The sequence below is a fragment of the Pecten maximus genome, chromosome 15 (assembly GCF_902652985.1).
Source record: "Pecten maximus chromosome 15, xPecMax1.1, whole genome shotgun sequence".
Classification (NCBI taxonomy): Eukaryota; Metazoa; Mollusca; class Bivalvia; order Pectinida; family Pectinidae; genus Pecten; species Pecten maximus.
Genome location: NC_047029.1, coordinates 30,824,321 through 30,844,645, shown reverse-complemented (window position 1 = coordinate 30,844,645; position 20,325 = coordinate 30,824,321). Strand labels below are relative to the sequence as shown.

At 35.3% G+C, this 20,325-nt stretch overlaps 1 protein-coding gene across 1 annotated transcript in view; it reads right to left on the bottom strand.

The window, feature by feature from the left end:
- LOC117343442 (diuretic hormone receptor-like) overlaps nt 1-20,325 on the bottom strand; it is a 143,074-nt gene that overhangs the window by 100,753 nt on the left and 21,996 nt on the right. The window contains exons 2-3 of the mRNA XM_033905790.1: nt 7,312-7,387; nt 5,457-5,760 (exon numbers count right to left, since the gene is read on the bottom strand). The gene's annotated coding sequence lies outside the window, so the exon portion shown is untranslated. The remainder of the gene's footprint in view (nt 1-5,456; nt 5,761-7,311; nt 7,388-20,325) is intronic.

Below are 20,325 nucleotides of genomic sequence, written 5' to 3'. Positions count from 1 at the left end.
TGCTCGCGACTTATAAGGATGTGATGTCTTATAAATCCGTGTTCATGCTTTGTATGTAACCGGTTGCTCACGACTTATAAGGATGTGATGTGTTATAAATCCGTGTTTATGCTGTGTATGTAACCGGTAGCTCGCGACTAAGAAGGTAGTAATGTCTTACCCGTCGGTGTTCATGCTGTGTATGTAACCGGTTGCTCGCGACTTATAAGGACGTGATGTCTTATAAATCCGTGTTCATTCTGTGTATGTAACCGGTTGCTCGCGACTTATAAGGATGTGATGTCTTATAAATCCGTGTTCATGCTTTGTCTGTAACCGGTTGCTCGCGACTTATAAGGATGTGATGTCTTATAAATCCGTGTTTATGCTTTGTATGTAACCGGTTGCTCACGACTTATAAGGATGTGATGTCTTATAAATCCGTGTTCATGCTTTGTATGTAACCGGTAGCTCGCGACTTATAAGGATGTGATGTCTTATAAATCCGTGTTCATGCTTTGTATGTAACCGGTTGCTCGCGACTTATAAGGATGTGATGTCTTATAAATCCGTGTTTATGCTGTGTATGTAACCGGTAGCTCGCGACTTATAAGGATGTGATGTCTTATAAATCCGTGTTTATGCTGTGTATGTAACCGGTAGCTCGCGACTTATAAGGATGTGATGTCTTATAAATCCGTGTTTATGCTGTGTATGTAACCGGTAGCTCGCGACTTATAAGGATGTGATGTCTTATAAATCCGTGTTTATGCTGTGTATGTAACCGGTAGCTCGCGACTTATAAGGATGTGATGTCTTATAAATCCGTGTTTATGCTGTGTATGTAACCGGTAGCTCGCGACTTATAAGGATGTTATGTCCTGCACGTTGGTGTTCATGCTGTTTATGTAAGTGGTCACCAGCTATGGTCAGTTGAAATGTCGTATACAGACTTCTACCGTAATGGTCACTTTACCCAAAGTTCAATTATAGCTTTTGTTGGTCCAGATTTCTGCTTGGTATCGTTATTTCCTATTGATTTTATGATATTACTTTACAAGTGCCAGTCACCAGCCGCAGATGAGGCTAATTGCACTTTCTCGCTAAATTTACTTCTCTTTCTCTTTAATTAATTCCACATTTTAACTCACAGTTACTTCCGAAATTCGATAATGACTTGCTCAGACGTCTCTAATTTGTAACAGATATATTTTCGTCGCCAGATCGCTGTTATGGATTAAAGACTATTCGTTGACTTATAATATATTTTCTCCATTTTAGCATTAGGAAGAAGATCAATTCCACAAAAAAATAAAAAAAATAAACCTCTTCATTTAGGTGATGTATTTCAGCGTTACGTATGAAATAACTTCAGCCTCTAATAAAAAGTCGTGTGACTTGGGGTTAGTGTGGCTTCTATCGGTTGACCTATGGTGGGGTCATGTTCATGTATTGGCTATATTTTTCAACTTTGACCTTCAATATCGCGCGCTCACAGATTAACAAGTGCATTTTTATATAGCCAGCCTCTAGGTTTCAATACAGAGAATCCCTCTTATCCATCGTATTGAGGGTTGGGGTTATCCAGCTGTTCGCTTAGTTAGAATATAATCAAACATTCAGAAACGAAAGTGACGCATTTTCTAATTGTACATTCCAATTAAAAAAAAAACAATAAAAAGAGAGGTAAAGTGAAAGTGCGAATGCTGAGCAAAGCGATTTATTATTCAAATCCCAGATTAGATGTCAAAATTAAGAGAAATATAAAAAATACATGAAACTGCTGAAGAGATCTTCAGAAATATAAATAACCATTACATGCATTAGTAAATAAAATACGTTACACCGAGACATAATGAGATTCTGATTGGATACATTGATGAATGCTTGTAACATGAAGAGGCTCATTATCCCGTGTAGAGGAACGTCTAAATCTATCTACACGACGAGTTCATCAAAGCCAAGCGTCTGCCTCCAGCGCAAAGCAGCCTTGGGTTTAATTCTACACATGAACATGCATATTACAAATAGTAGAATATGTAAATTGAATAACTATTGATTAACTGGTTGCATAATTACAGTTTAACTTGAAAATACAGATATTTCACTATCGATAAAGCTATGTCATTGCTATTTGTACTGTTGCGATATCATATTAAGACAGGGAAAGATTCCCCGGAATGCTGTAATAAAGATTAATGCTTACAAACAGCACTAAGTCAGACACCACCTGGACAGCTTTTCGGTCAATGTTAAAAGTGAATTTGTCAAAACATCAAAAATAACAATTCAAAATGAAAAAGTTTTAATCTTAAAAAAAGAATAGCTTTCAAAAAAGATTTAATGGAGAGTACATGTAAGTATTTTTTAAGGAATTGATCAAAAAATGATTTTGAAACTTTGTTTTAATGCCCCTTGCTGCTTCTGAGGCATCCTTGTAAAGCTGGTCAAATAATACTTAAATCAATGATACAGGCAGTGTAATTAATAAAGGTTATGTATATGATATTACACATACTTGTTGTGTAATTCTAATCTGAATGAGATCACGTTTAAGCTATATTCCGATTCGTACCTGGTTTTAGGTAACGATATAATTATAAGCAGGTAGAAGAATCTTCTCTCCCCGCACCCCTCCCCCTTCTTATAGATTACGTAAAATCAAATTGAACGTAAAATGTAAAATTACAATGTGTATTTCTGCTTTAGCATTATGTCGAGGCCAAGGGACAGGGCCCAGAACCTTCATCACGGGGATGAACGTTCAAATGTTAGACATTGTCAAGTGATATATTAGGAAGACGAAACTTGATTAGAAAGAGGAGAAAGGATAGAATTCAATTTTTTCGCCTCCTACAATCATGTTATTGGGGCAGCAGGTAAAATTATTACGTCATACGTGCCAGACTAGTTCAAAATACAATGTATAGTGGGATGTAGCTGATACATATGTTCCCTGGTGTCCCATAAGCAAAAAAACATCCGATAAACTATTCAGTATCCTGCGGGGGCCCCAACAAGTTGTCATTTACGACATGCGGTGAGATGCAGTAGACATAGTCTGTCCTCGCCCCTGCACGGTGTTAACTATAGTACAAAGATTTATAGGATTCACTATCGTTATAGAAACAAACGAGAAAAAAAACAACAAACACATTATCTAAGACGTCGGTATCGGCCCTGAACTCGACTCCTACTGAAATAGTAATTAGATCAATTCCATCTGGTGATAAATTTGATCCGACTGTAGTATTTCATTAAATGTTGCACTCAATGCTGACGGATCGAAATACATTCATACACAAGCTTTAATCAACGTATAACAAATACAATGTCAGTTGATAACAGTAAACATTGGCCATATCGAATTCCAATCAGTACAATACTTGCAGGAAACGTCAATCAATGAATAACAGCGAACAACAAATATCCAGCGTTTTAATGTCTACAGGAAAATTACGCGTACATCATCTAGCGATGGTAAGTATGGCAACGACACGATGTTTACGGGAAATATCAAGAGGAAAAAAATGTTAATATCGGGAAACATCAAGTTAAAGGAAATTAATTAACTTGGAAAAGTAAGCTAAACATATACATGTATACGGAGAATGTCTTATTGGGAAATGTCTACAGAAAATACCCGTGCGGGATGTCTACGAGAAAAATCGGTCTGTGTGATGTTTAAGACAAATATCGGTCTGTGTGATGTTTAAGACAAATATCGGTCTGTGTGATGTTTAAGACAAATATCGGTCTGTGTGATGTTTAAGACAAATATCGGTCTGTGTGATGTTTAAGACAAATATCTGGCTGTGTGATGTTTCAGACAAATATCGTTTTATGTCACGTTGAAGACAAATATCGGTCTATCTGATGTTGAAGACAAATATCGTTCTATGTTATGTTTAAGACAAATATCGGTCTGTTTGGTGTTTAAGACTAATATCGGTCTATGTGATGTTTAAGACAAATATCGGTCTGTGTGATGATGAAGACAAATATCGGGCTGGGTGATGTTGAAGACAAATATCGGTCTGTGTGATGATGAAGACAAATATCGGTCTGTGTGATGATGAAGACAAATATCGGTCTGTGTGATGTCTGCGAGAAATGTAGGTTCTTTGCGATATCTATAAGAATTATCGGTCTATGTAATGTATGCAGGATGTATCGGGCTGTGGAATGTCTACGGGAAATACTAGGCCGTGGAATGTCGTACGGGTAAAATCAAAATGTACGATGTCTACGGGAAAAAATCATAGGAGAACAAAACGCCTGTTGGACGTATCATCCTGGGTAAAACATGTATCCAAGGTGATAATGATATGTCTTTGTGAAATATTAAGCTGTACAATGTATATAGGAAAAAATGCCAAGACCATGTCCGTGTTATACTTCAAAACAAAACAATGCCAAGGAAGATCACAGACAATGCCATACTCATGCTACAGAATACCATCAAAACCTCACGTGTCAAGCTTCACGATAACAACGGTAGATAGCCTAGTGCTATGCTTGTTTACAGAGATGTTCATTGTATATTTACTTCCAAACAGATAAAATTCACATAACAATAAAGTATACGCAACCAATTCATTGTTTAGTTTATACTCTAAATTTTAGATACAAACGGATTTCTCTTGGGATGATACGACTACGCCAGGGGTTTGTTAAAAAAAAAAAACAAAAAAAAAAAAAAAACCCACAAAAAAAAAACAACAAAAAAACCCAGCCTACATGCAGTCATCATATCCTACAAGGTAACATGAATGTTTTTAAACATTGCACAACAACTGCTGACGAATTTGAAATAGGACTGGGATTTAGCAGATATACAGTTGGAATTGGTATGGCATTAAAACATTTCTATTTGTTTTCGTTAAACTATTGCATTAATGCCATAGCCGATTTATTTCTTTATTTGTGAAGCATGCTACAAATGCATACCTCTAGTAGTCTGTGTGGATGTCATTGTTGCCTCGCGTCAGTAAATAATCATTCAAAAGATATATAGACTAACACAGAAATAGCTGTGGATTTACAAATGCTGCTTATCACTTAAAAATCAAACATAAACCAAGGAGATATGTGTTTGTGTTCCTATAACATTTACCATTCTAGTGAAGTTTATCGGTCACTGGGCTGTAATTAAAAATAGACAGATCGAGTGATCTGTAGAACATGTACATTATCAAACATTAAACACCCCTCTATAGCGCTGGCATGTACAATTGTATTTAAAAATCTCCGGAAATTGTCCTTGAATATCAAGAGATTCGTTTATTGATGTGCATTATTAATTCATATTAATTTCATATTTTATTACATGTTAGTCTAAACTTTATTTATTTTACAACAAATTATGTCATCTGAGTGAAAGCTAAGTGTGCTACGACGTAACATCCGACCATCTATCATATCATATAAAATATCGTTTGGATAATTATAGGAAAATCATAAAAAACCTATCTTACCTTCTTTCAATATCCACAAGATGACGTCTCTTCCAGGAACAAAACAGATGACTATGCCAAGAACAAAACACTTTCCTTGAATGTCAGAACACAGAACGGAATGCTGTCACTATCTCCAACGGAAAACACCGCAAAGCTCTTGTTTTGATTACTTCCACACACCTTTAGTCACGTGACGTAATAAAGACAGTTACACTGTTGTTGCTATCACAGTACCCAAGTTTAACTCCGTTGTCACAGCCAGACGTTGACAGTGTACTTATTCATCTTTCAACAGACAGTCTCTGCTGGTTAGGCTTGGTTCCTAAGATAACACAGAAAAGGAAATGAGATTCGTTTTTTCTTAATTTCCAATTACCAGCTCTAACAATTTAGCCCCTATTGTGTCACATTGACGGCAAGACACACTTCGCAAAGAGTTTTCATGAGATGTGATTAAATCGAAAATAAAGAGCTATCGTGGAGACAACAAGCTGACCAATCAGGATCGAGAACGATTCTCTATGGAAATATATATAATGTATGAACGTCATCGAAAATCAACTACCACAAATAATATGTATTCACTGGTACACTTCCCTATAGCTACACGGGCGTATCTTCTCGAAAATAGATGCCGTCCAATAGCAGACAGATGTCTCGCCCATTTGTAAAAATCTATGCATAATTACTCGCTTTATCAAATCTGTTTGGTAAGTTTCGATTGATTGTTTTAGCCTATATTTTCTTTTCCATATTCATATATATATATATATATATTTATAATATGTTATACTCTAACCGTGTAACATAATGTCATATTTACGAAGAAGCTTTGCAGTTTCAGCACTAGACGATTAATCAAATTATACAACACGTAATGATGTCAATAGAACATTCGCTCAAAGAATATATATTAATATTAAGTTCATATATCAAATCAGTATCTGTATAAAACAAGTTCTTCTGAAGGTGAACTGTAAACTGAACGCACTTAATGTTCACCCTTTTTCACGAATCCGCTGACACTTTTTAAGAACGATCAGAACTGCTTCGCTTTCTCTGTAAGCAAGGAATGTATAACGTTGGCAAACACAGTTCTAGAGTTGTTACTGGTGGTGGAAAATGTCGATATTTGTCATAGGATTATGTAAAGGTAAATCTGTATTTCAGAACAAAAACAACACTGTGACAGTCGGCACAACACCTGCTATCTCATCAACTGCTCTTTTCTAAGTGTTGTACGGAAATAACAAATTCTCGTTATCATCACCGTACCGTACGATATCCAATGTCACCACACCAAGAGATACAATCTTAATCTTAAGCACTGTTTCATTTACTGTTCTCTGATGCTGTTTTTATTACAGACTGGTAGGATATATGATCATAACATAAGATAAATCTAGCGGTTAGGTTAATTACATCATATATCTAGCGATCTAAACAATTATCAAATATCCGTGCATTAAATCTCACAACTTATTACCCGGAACGAATGTTTAATTCAGATGACGGTACGTTACACCCTGTATTATTGATATAGCCATTTTTACTCCATTAAAAGTGGGCACACCAGTGGCGATTTGTGGTTGGCAGTAAAATATATCCACAGGCAATATCTGGTTTGGCACTCTGTTATTAATCCCTGATAGCCAAGCTCAAAGTCTTTAGCCGATGTAAGGAATATAGTGCTAACGACGGATAGTGGTCTGTACTCGGCCAGAGCTAGCTGGTTGCACTGTCACTACTACGCTCACAGCCAGAGTATAATTGGTGGTACCTTAGCTCCGTTTCATGGCAGTAACAGCAATAGGTGTAGGCAGTACGAGAGCTGTCTCGACTTGAGGTATACTGTAACCAAAGGGTTACTTACTGTGCTCTATATAGGTGGCATCTCATTCCGACATACCATAGGTAAACCATGTCTTTGAAGTCTGTTGTTCCTTGTCCTAAAATAAAACAAAGTAGTAATGTCAAACTATTGAATCATAACCATCCACGTAGCAGTTGTCTCACAGAGCTTCAATTTTAAACATTAATGTCCCTAGAACTATTGAATCATAACCACCATGTAGGATTATTCTCACAAAAGTTCTAACCTTATTTTTCAGTAGTCATTCAAAAATTATATATATATAATCATTATAATTGAATAATAAGATTTAGCATTATTATGATCATTATAGAATTGATCAGGTAAGAACGCAAGTAAAATAAATATTTTAAATCGAAATTTAGTATTGGATGCAGTGTATGTTGCACAATGAATATAACACTACGCCATACAGCAGTTTCGACTCTGTGATGCTAGGGGCTAAAAGAGTTTAAACCCAGAGGGTTTAACCTCTAAATGGGTCTAACAGAATTGCCAAAACATGGAGGCCCATATAACCCCAGGCTTAATAAATTGTGCCTTTTTGGATACTGTATAATTTAAAAACAAAAAGACTTACATTGTATAATGCGCGTATTTATTCAGTGCATGTGTCACTATTCATCAGAATTGAAAGTGGCATAGACGGTAACTGTGAATCTCAGGGGACATTATGTTTACCGAGATTATCGCAAAGAAATCATAAAATATTGAACAAAAGACATACAAGCGGATATAGAAGTATAGAATTGCAAAGAAATAAATGACGAATGGTTACAATGTTGTATACGTGTCTTGTCTTGAAAGTCTACGGCACATAATGTTGATGCAATATGGTGGTACGTTTTATGATTGTATAGTTCTTTCGGTTGGCGTTGATTTCGTGCCAGGGAAGGTTAACTTCTACCAAACATTGACCTCGTAATTCTTCTAAATCCTGTGGATGCAGACACATAAAGTCTGAGATTTATCAAAAAAAAATAAAAAAAAAAAAAAAATTCTCTTGTATTTGCTGAATTATAGATTTAATGCTATGGCGTATGTTAAGATAGAATGTCTCAAGGCTAAGCCTATTGCTCAAAAACGTCGTATTATGTTAGCACAATACTCTTGTGTTAATATTCTCTACGTGGATATTGGGTAAGGAAGGTAAGTTTATCAATCTTATTTTCTCCTGGTCCGTTAAGTAATGGCGAAACAGATCATTATACATATATCTATGTATACAATGCTAAGACAAGTTTGTAGAGTATCAGTAAGATGTATGTGTTTATACATCAGAACAAATGCGAATCGAGTGTCGAAATACTAGACAATAAGAGAGCAGATCATTCCATAACTATCTGAATGTAATACCAAACACTTAAAAAATTAATTGAAAGTCAATATAAGATACTAATGTAAGGATCTGAAGAGGCGTTAAAACAAAGGAAAGCAGATCAAGTGACCCAGTTAGAACTTTCCGCACCACAGATGGCATCAATCACGAAGGCCTCATGAAATCCAGGAACGGAAGTTGGTCATGCACAATATTTTCCTTCCTGTTATTGTTTTATTTCCCCCGATTTAATTCTTGTGTATCAAACAAACAATGAACGTAGGCAAATACTTTTGACAACATTGAAGAAATTTCGAAAAAAAAAATAAAAATAAAAAAAATTCTCAGAAGGTGTTTACACTAAATTGTACCAAACCAGCGAGTTAGTACGTGGTACATCTGTGCAGTGTCATCCGTAAAACGTATGTTTTTTTTCTTGTTTCAGCAGTGTTAAAACAGGAAAATCAAATTTAAACAGGTTTGTAAAACGATGAAATAGCGCGACCACATCACTTTTTGTGGAAAACAATAAACAGACTGGTACAGCGATCGATACGCCTGTTGTCAAAAAACGATAAACTTAAATTACATTTAACGCAATATATCAGTGTGGCACTCATTGTGTATATTTACAGTGAGAGACGTAGATAATTTATAGGATCAATTCAAAATCAATAATTAACACAAGTAACTATTTTGCTCTTGCATGCTATTGTTATCCAAAATGGCGGAATCCAGAAGTTTTAGTTATAATTTCTGAATTTCGATACATTGCCTTGATATACCGACTTATTATCTCAAAATGTAAAGTTTTTACCTCGAAATTAAGGATTTTGAAACACTTACTTGAAATTATGGGAACCTTAGTCAAAATGTCCAGATACTAAAGGGATACTTACTCAAAATGTCGAGATAATGTCCCGGTCTTTGAGATAAAAAAATACACGCAAAAGAAATTCACTTCCGTAAACCTCTCTCATCTGTATACACATCAATGAAAATCTTATGTAAATCAGGTTGACTATAAAGAAAAGAGGACTTCGCTATTGACCAACATAATCCGCCTTTCTAACCAAGTGTTCATTCAGTCATTAGAATGCAAGTAATGGGCCAACCGTATGTCCATAACGATGTCGAACGCCTTTGTTGTTTAGAAGTTGCCTTACCTACCTAAGCCAAACCAGGAATATCAATGTGTCCTACTTAAATGGCTTCTATATAATCATCAGACATGGGTTGGGCATTGTAGACGAGGACAGGATATTAAGTACAGGTGGAGGAGAAAACACAGATCGATGTAATGTCGTCACAAACGTATGATGTTCGTCTAGAGTAGGACGCATATCAGTCAAGTGATAACATAAGAAGGTAGTGGTTTCACCTACCTTCCGATATTCCACATTGTTGAAGTGTGCAAAACGACTTTTAAACAAGATTGCTTGTTTAATTAAACGCAACCCCGGGATGTTTTTGCCTCTTCAACTCCAACACTATGGACATAATGCAAAATTTAAAAGCTTCTGTAAGAAACGAAATGCTATAAACACGCAGGAAAGCTATTACTCCGCAAAGGTCGCGAAAGACAAGAAATAGGATATGATGTTGTTTCAAAAGGGAAGACATCTGAAAAAGGAAGCACTTGTTTTTATCAAAGCCTCTTATTAAAATAGATTTTTCTTTACGGTTGAATAGTTCAGTCTCTCTACTCCGGCCATTTTATGGTTATTTGTGCTGTGTTATATTAAGGTGATTACCAGTTCCGTAATTAGTTTCGAATACATCTTCAAAGTCGGATAGCGTCTCTCTTTATTCCGGGACATGTCGGAATCGAAATTGATGAAAATGCTGACAAAGCAGAAGAAATTGGTGTTATTTTAGTACAGACTGGCATTAAATTGTCATATACTGATTTTAAGTCGGCCATTTATGCTGCTATCAAAGCCAGCTGGCATCAACGAGACAAATAACTACTAAAAATTTAGACAAATATTGGAGTATGGCTCCCAAACCTATCGTTACACCTTAGCTTATATTCCTTGTACTTCCTAAAGAATTTACATGTGGATACTTGACTTTGTTCATTCTTTTCTCTCCTTTGATCGATTTTGAGTGAGACAGTCTTGATTACAGATTCTTTTCTCTCTTGCTCTTAATAGTTTGTTTTACAATACCATGGTTTATTTGCCAATAAAGTATTTGTCATTCATTTGCCTACATACGTAAATGCTGTTAACAGATCGAATGCTAACACCATTGTCAGGACTAATTATGTTGCTTTTATTAGCCAAGCATGGTTTTAATTTGTTTGAATAGAATAGAAAGTAGTACCGGAAATTATCTAGTTATGAACGAGAATAAACGTTCTTTTTATAGTTCACTGATTTTTTTTATCGATTGCTTCTTGAGGGTTCATTTATGATTTACTTTGTGTAAAATGTAGAAATGTACACAAAAATGGATTTTACAGGACATGATCTGAGTCGTTTATGGAAAAAAGTCTGTTCTTACGATTGCTATATAATAGTTGCATAAGTGACGATAAGGGTTTTTGTTTTCAATTAGATTCATCAACTAGATACATTTGTCAAATCATGCTCGTTATCAGACGGGAATGATTTAGACTTTGAATAATATTTTGTTTTAATCTTTATGATTCAAACCTATAATGTTGAATCTATTTCAATCGTATAAAAAGCATAAGCTTAAAGGTTATAGAATAAATAAGACTTTGGTTCACCTTCCATGCGATAACAACATGAATCCCAAAACTGTCAATTATGGATGAAGACAATCAAAGTCGACCATTCTACGATAGACGTTTCTGTGCGTGAGATCGGCCCTAACCTGAACAATGGAATTATGGAATAGAATGTGACATATTATTATTCAGCCCATATGCTACCCCCCACAGACGCTGTCAGCGTGAAGACGCATTGAGACTCGAGGAATGAAGTTTACCCATCCATACTAATAGTCTCGTGTAAAGGAAATAACACTCGTTTACAATATGGTGTCAACATTAATAGATAAACCTTCATTTGACCCGTACAACCAGCTAATAAGGATGGATGAAGGATATATGGATGGTGATTTTGTATATGCTTCTATGCCAATCAGACAAAGACTGATGAGACAAATGTGCTATTCCTAATCTATCGGATGATGATATTTAGATTGGTCTCGGTCTGACCGCAAAGGATTGTTGTTTGTAAAAAAAAAAAAAAAAAAAGGAAAAAGAAAAAAAAAAATCAACATTAGTTTTATTAACACACCAATGCCTGCTACTCTCAGAGTTAGTTAGTAGAAATCAATATAACAACCGGTAAAGAAGTACACTAGAATAGTTCCCTCCCTTAGTTCACTCCTCTCCGCCAGGGCTGCGCTACGCTCACAAAGGACTTGTAGTGGGTAATTATGTTTTTCATTCGTTTATTTCTATATCCGGTGACGTACGTCTTCCTAATCTAAGTTGAGGAACACCCCAATACACACGAACCATCGGTAAACAAACGAAGAGGATCTTAAGTTTCTCTTTTTAGAATGATTTCAGGCAAACACTGTTTAATGTGCTTATAATAATGACACTATTGACATGTGTTGCTTCAGCGGAAATACCAAATCTCCAACGCTGTATGCTTCAGGGTCGCAGCACTATAAAGTGGACACCAATTTCGCATTATCACAGGTAGGCAATCACGAATATTGCACAGATGGAAGACCGTTCGTTAATGGACATAACAGTTGACAAAAAAAATCAAGACCACTTATGACACTGATGAACTTGTAGTGATGCGTTAGATATGCCAAATTAATCAAATTATGTATAGTTGATATATCAGAAACACAATCCCAATGACATTGAGCTTCTTTGGGTGACCTTTGAAGTCCCAACTGTTGTCTAAATGGTGAGTGATCACCGAACATAGATATGCAGTAATCAATTACATCTACATATGTACCCCCATCAAAGACGTAGCAAATTTATTCCGATTGATTTTACGATAAAACAACTCCGTTATCTCTTTGGGATGGCGTAAATGAGCGCGATCTTACGTCAATCACAGCAAATCTTTCCGGATAAAATATTGATAAGACGAAACAATTGCAGAGTCACAGTTAACGAGAGCTTGTATTGTTTATACTATGAAACGTCTGATAGATTTTACAAAATGTGCGAAATGAGGTCAACTAATGCAGGAAAGATACAAACTTTACGAGAAGAGTACAGAACACTCCAACACTGATAACAGGGCTGTGTTCGCTACATAGTTATTGTTTAATCGATAGGAGGGAGAATAGGATAAGAAGGAATAATTATTTTGAGATTGATTCTTGAGATCGGACAAATTTTGCCAGACGCTATTTTCTTAGAGGCACGTCCTCGTAATATTTTATCAATACATTATATATAAGAAAAACGGAAAATATATAACATTCATTTGAAAACAATAGGCGTCATTGGTTCCTGTTGATGATGTCATTGATTTATGTGCATCAATGGTTTTTGTTGATGATGTCATTTATTTATGTGTGTAGTTGGTTCTTGTTGATGATGTCATTGGTTCATGCGTATCATTGGTTCCTGTTGATGATGTAATTGGTTGATGTGCCTCATCAGTTGATGATGCAGTTGTTTTATGTGCGTCAATGTTTCCTGTTGATGATGTCATTGGTTTATTTGGATTATAATTGCGCCAGCGTTTTACTATAATGTGAGGTTAGAAAGCAAGGAAAAAGATTATACTGACAAAATAGATAGATAAATAAATACATAAATACATAAAATGTGTAAAAAGGTTGAAAAGAACATGTTGCATTGAGTGAAAATTGATTTGAAATACTTTCCAGATAAATATACAATTTATTTGCATAAATTATTCCCTAATTAAACCTACCGACATACTACACCGTAGTTCCGTCAAAGTTCCTAATCACATACACTATCGAGTGGGAACACTATTTTTTCATCATTAGTTTGTTTTGAACACTACTTACATATGTCCTGTACCTCTTTTTTACCTACAGTCTTCGGAATATAATGGCGAAAATTCGTAATCACGACAAAAATGTAAAGAATCCTTCAAGCAATATTCTTATTCTGACGTTATTACTAATTGCAACTTCCAAAGACTCGGCGATTAAATCCGGTTTATCTGTTGTCTAATTGCATGGTGATATTATAATCATTGCGGTGACATAAATACATTCCGAGCTATAACATTTGTGATAACTTAATTTCATATTCGAAGAAATGGGATTACTATATCCCTTATCAGGTGACAAATGTTAGCAGGGCTGAGGACTGTAATGATCCAATATCGAATTAACTTCCAAAGTGTACTCTACTAGAACATCCCAAAGGTTTTAACGTAATAACAGTGAACATTTTGAATTGTTTTTAGATAATTAGTCAATTTTTATTGTAGTCTTTTATGCAATAACTGTGATAAATCATGAAATTTCCGTGAGTTAAATAAGAGAAATTTCACGACACAATTAGTAGCAGTTAAATGGATTATTTTAGGTTGTATATTTGACAATGTGTCACTGGATTTGTTTTCGTTACAAGTTAATCCCTCCATGTTTCAGTGAAATGATGCTTTCAAAAATAAAAAATAAATAAATAAAATAAATAAATAGAAAAAAAAAAGAAAAATTAAAAAAAAGAAAATAAAAATTAAGAAAAGGAAAAAAAAGAAGAAATAAAACAAAATCTGGGAGGTATAGAAAATAAATGTGGTGATTGTGTTGAGCGGAATGTAAACAAATCGTTGTCCCTATGTAGACTTGATAAAGTTCCGGAAGAATAGTTCTGTAGTAGAAGCAGGTGGTAAGAATGTTTTGGATGACTTACGCCACGTGCTTGGGCAGCTTCCGTTAAATAATTACACAATGAGATGTTCGTATCGCTACATCATTGCTAGGTACGTGTTAACCAAACAGCTCCATCTGGCGGCATTCTCCGCGAGACATACCTACTCGGAATTCCCCCAGATTTTCCGCGTCTTCAATGGGACATATCAATTGGGTCAAGGTAATCATAATAACCTACCGAATGATGAACGGAATTTACCCAGCATGCATCCTTGCCAAACATATTTATGTGACCAAGACCACACAATATCACATCCAGAACCTAAACGTCTTATTTTATGTTGGTATGAGTGTTCAGAGGCTCCTAAAACGTGTGGTAACAAAAAGATAAAACGAAAAATACGTGTAAAAACGAGTCAAAGGCAAGCTATTACATGTACAGGAGACGGAAATAAATTCAGGGGTACTAGAAGAGTAACAAAATACACAAGATGTGTAAGATGGCACTTGAAAACACAAGTCTCTGGTGAACAGCGTAACGGAGACTGACAAGCTACACAATGAGCTGAGGAGGAGTTAACCGAATTCTGCGATACAGAGAAACGGAAATGAGCCGGCGATTTACTCGACAATAACGTTATCTACACAAATCAGTGAACCGTTAAGTTGTTTTGAGACTTGAATTGTTAACAAGTAAATTTAGTATCCTCAGTTACATACAGCAGTATAACGTATAAGAATACAATACTAGGTTAAAACAAATGATGGTAAGTATTCGATACACGTTTCAGATTATCTTTATCGGTCTCTACGATCAACCATTTTGAAAAACATACAATATAATAACATGTCAATCGAGAAATATTTCCAACGAAAATTAAACTGAAATTAAACATGAACATTGCTATTATAGTAACAGATTAAAGTGGGAGTTAAAGACAAATATAGAACAAACATTACTTAAAGTGATACTGACCATCAAAGCATCAATCTTGGTAGGCAATTCAGTATTTACTTATTTATTCCCTTAAGGATAAAGAATTGAAGTTGATCAGTCAACACAGTTGACAGTGTGATAAAATTATACTGTCGGCCATGTTGAATTCCTAATATGGGAACCGACATCCAGGCATAGAATCCGCAAATGCTTTGTGTTTGTTTAGTATTTTTTCATCTCTTACTACATTCAGTAGTAGGTCTAATGATTGTAATAGGTCTAATATACATTCCATGGGGTTCAAATCGCTTGCTAGGTTATCTATCATAATATACCTATAGATTGTTATAACATTGATGACTAAAAAAGTGCAAGCAGTAAAGACACGAGGACAATGATCAAGTTTTTATACATTTTAAAAAAGAACTTTTTATTTTTCAGAAATTCTTGAAAAAAATAAAAAAATTCTACCCCCCCCCCCCCCCCCCCCCCCCCCCAGATAATTAAGATCTAGGGTTTCCTAAAACGGTAATATTCAAATGAAGACATAGGCCTATTCAAGCTATTTATGTTTTGCATCAACCGGACAGCATGCCACTTATCTTACCTGTAGGTACAAGGGGAAGACTATGTATACGGTGTTTCTAAAAGGTGAGATTTATCATACTCCAGTTACAGATCGGGACTGGTTTCTAACAAACGTTTACTTGTTGTACTTGCAGCATGCGCTTCGTAATAGATAATTATTGTGAAGCATTGCCTTTGATTTCTTAACATTCAAAAAATGGACTGTTGTCCCCATTAGGTGACTTGGAATCGGCATGTTTTCATCCATGTCCATTCTACTCTTTCGTAATTACGTTCGTTTTTTGTTTTCCCTAAACACCAAACATCTGATGGTCATGGCTGCTTTGATAGCGATTAATCCGGTGAAAGATATTCGGTTTCCACGAACAATCATCTTAAACATTTCTATTTATTTCGGATAAGAACGTATGACAGCCACAAAGAAGCTTGTCAAAAGGATTACTGCGAATGAAACAACAGCAGCAAATCCTCAAAGACAATTTGTCATCATTTATTTTGAAGCGAAACGAAATGTATCATCAATTATATTTGGTAACGTCAAATATGATCTTGTGGTCGGAACAGAAATAACATTTGATTAAAGTCAAGCTTATGGACAAGTGATGTTCTTGGCTAATATGACATTCGATGTCAAAAATATAATAAACATGAGAGCCGAGAGGGAATTTTCATTATTTTTAAGTGTAATCTTCATTGTCAATGATGTATCCGTCATGTTTTATGCTGATTTAAAGAATTTGTTTTCGTAATTTCTGCAATGGGCACAAAACATTTGGGAGCTCTCGCGACCGTTTAGCTCTTGGCGTCATTTCGTCGTTCAATGTTCTGTGTCACAGGGACATGTCACAACTATCCAAACCACGGTCCATATGGGCAGAGACCAATCTAACGAGCATAGGACTCTGATATAGGTAGGTAAATTGTGCTTGATTTAATTTTAAGACAGATAACTTTAACTTATTTATTTCACTCTATCTAATGACAGACAATATCTTTGATAAATGCAATATCTCCATCGTTGCTCTCTTTTGTTTCCTATCTATTTAAATAAGAGTAAGTTATTAAATTCCTTTCATATATTGCTTAATAAAAATGATAATACTTCTTCATATTATTTGTCATCTTTCCCATGCTTTGATTCTTATCGTTGGTGCGTAGTTTTCATTACAATGTATTATATAAAAGATACATTTAATTAGTGATATTTTGTACTTTCCTGTGGTATGAAAAATAAATTGTTGGATCAAACAAATGGCGGGATATTTAAATCTTTTTCCGATTTATTTTCATATTCACAATAGACGATCTAAGGTTTAAAAAATGCACAATACATATCAAATCTACACGTGTATTGTGCATCATACATGTACCGCTGTGGCGATTTGTCTTATATGAGCCCGACCTAGAATGCCAGTCGCTATTGTTTGAGCAATACATACAGTGACACGTTAACAAATATCTACGAAGAAAAAATGCAATAAAATTAATTGATGCTAATTGAACAAAGCCAGCGATACAACATAGTTGTTAGCGCGGAATGCTAACTAGGCACATAACACAGTAGCGTATATGTATTGTTCATTAGCCCGTTAAAGGCAATTAACTATACACATACCGCCTTCTTTCTAAAACTCGGTGACAATTAAAACGCCACCGTAACACAGAACAAAGCTATCTGATTCGCATAGACGTTTATTATTGGAAACACAGATAAGAACGCTAAATGACCGAGAAAAGATCACAATACAAATGCTGAATGCGCATGCGTTTCTTTCTCGATATTACCGGAAGTTGGCATGAGTATGTAAGCGGCCGAAGTAAAATAAGTCGCCCGCCTATTTGTCACATGCTTTACGCTACAAAGCATCAGAATACAACCACAGGTGCAACTTATTACATGTGTTGTTCATTGTGGAACTCCCACAGTGCATATGACATACAACAGGCCACCTTATCAAAATGATATATGCATCGATGAAAAAAAATAAAAAAAGTGTTTTTGAAATAAATCGGCCTGGTCCAGGATAGTTTTATTATCTATTTTTCCCGGCGCGATCAATTTTTTTAGTAAGGCACAGTTTTGTTTACACTAACTATATATATAGTTTTATTACATATTGATGATTTTATTAACAAAATATTGTTTGGTATTAAGTTATCAGAATTGTGGCCATGTTTTTTAAAAATATTTTTTTCTGTATAAGAAAAATACATAGGTAAAGTAACAGATGTTTGACCTTCAGAATAAGGAACTATGCCAAATGGTCAAACGGTCAAAGGGATATGGACTAAGGCTTTACCGGGAGTTATATAAAGGTTGTAATTTCCTGTCAGTGATATTTAGATATAAAATCTTATTTTACAACGCTGTACATGCAGTGAGTGGAAACGTGTCGCATGTCATACCAGCAGGTAGGCTTGTAGCTGCTGTTTGACTCACAAACTTAGATTAACACAATTCCAAAACTTCTTCCGTTTTCTCAGACCAACATTATGAAGCAATTTCCGGTGTGTCTCAGAGCCATTAAATGGTGAGAACACATTGAACGGAAAGTCGTTCAGATTCTCTGTTTTTGTCGTTACGGAAGTGTCGGCCGTCTGTACCTCTATGGACTATTAAACTTCAGATCTTTACAAAATAGAAGGAAGACATGTCTACATTCCATGAATTGTTTCATCAGGAAGAAAACTTCGCGTAAACAAGCGAAAGACAAACAGCCATTACAAATATATCTCCTAACGGCACGTCAGCCGGCAGCGTTGACAGATACTGCAAGTTCTGGTCCTGAAAGTCAGACATTTTTATTGCTTCCCATCACTGTCTCAGGATTAGCTAGACTGACTGAGTTACCGATGAGCTTATCATAGATCGAATATCCTTGCTGTAAAATGTTAATTACTTCAACAGCGACGTTAACGTTGATGAGGGTATGGTAAACGTTTGGTTTGGGAACGTGGTGTTACTCTTACTTACATTTTGTATTAGTACAGAAAAGTGTTCCAGGGCGGGCACAACCAGGTTGTCTGATTACTTATCGTTAATACAGGACGATAATAACCAGGAACATTGCATCATGTAAGCTATTAATACGACAAAATTATCTACACACCTCTGAAAAAAAGAATACTTTTCTCACGCGTCTTTTGATCAACATTACAATGGAATTCATTGAAGCAAGGCCATCTGATACTCATCCCATTATCAAACCGGAAGTTCGTATTTCCCGCTTTCAACTCTCATACAATAGTAGGGCTCAAGTATACTTTGGTTAAACAAAGATAGCGAACGTTACGAAAACATGTTGCGTGTTTAGCAGAAATCTTAGGGAAGATATTAAATGACCGTATAACCTATTTATAGACATTTGTATAATTATGATATACTCTTTAAATGATATTGAGAATGGTAAGATTGTTTATATGTATACATCTTGTTTTACGCCGCACCCCAAGGTTAGTGTGTCATTCAGCTATGGCGATACATACTAGACAGGAAATTTCTACCAATTCCCGGTAAAAGAGGACAATATTTAACCTGGAGTAAACGATAATAAGCGCCAGGAGGACACAGATCGGCCTCAAAGGACACTCTTCTCTCATAACGCGCTCACGCATAAACGCAAAACCCACAGGTGAATAAGAATCAATTTTGATCAGTTTCCCCCTATACTATGTTATCTTGTACACTGATTGGATTCTGAAAGCAAAATTTTTAATTGAAACTTTCAATTTATATTGGATTCTGAAAGCAAAATTTTTAATCGAAAAAAACTTTCAATTTGTATTGGATTCTTAAAGCAAAACTTTTAATTGAAACTTTCAATTTGTATTATATTTTTTTAACGGTTTCCCGAAACCAGAAAAAACGCTAATGAAATGGCGGTTAATTGTTTTTTTCATCACATGAATAAACTCTTACAGTGATGGTCTTTTATTATTCTAATTTCCATCGAGAATCTAACAGCAATACTATTTGCTTGCAACACAATTAATTTTCTTCTGTCGAATCATGTTCGACACACAGATTGTCGACGATAGTACACGCTGAAAAAAGAAGTAAATAAATAAATAAATACCTTATTCTTATTTTTAAGAAACCTGATCGCTTTTTAGGAGATAATCACATTTTGGCTGCTTTATTTCATAAATAACACAATGGCATATTTGGAAATAAATTGAGATAAAACACACTTTGGTTAAAGTAAAGTATGAAAATATCCGATAAGGAACGAGTCGATGTTTATTTTTTTGTTTATTTATATGTTTCTTTGACTCACAGACTCATTTTAGGGATGTCACATTGTTGTAGTTGGTGGCTACTGCACCACAAGAAAGGCACGTCGCGTGAGTAAATGAG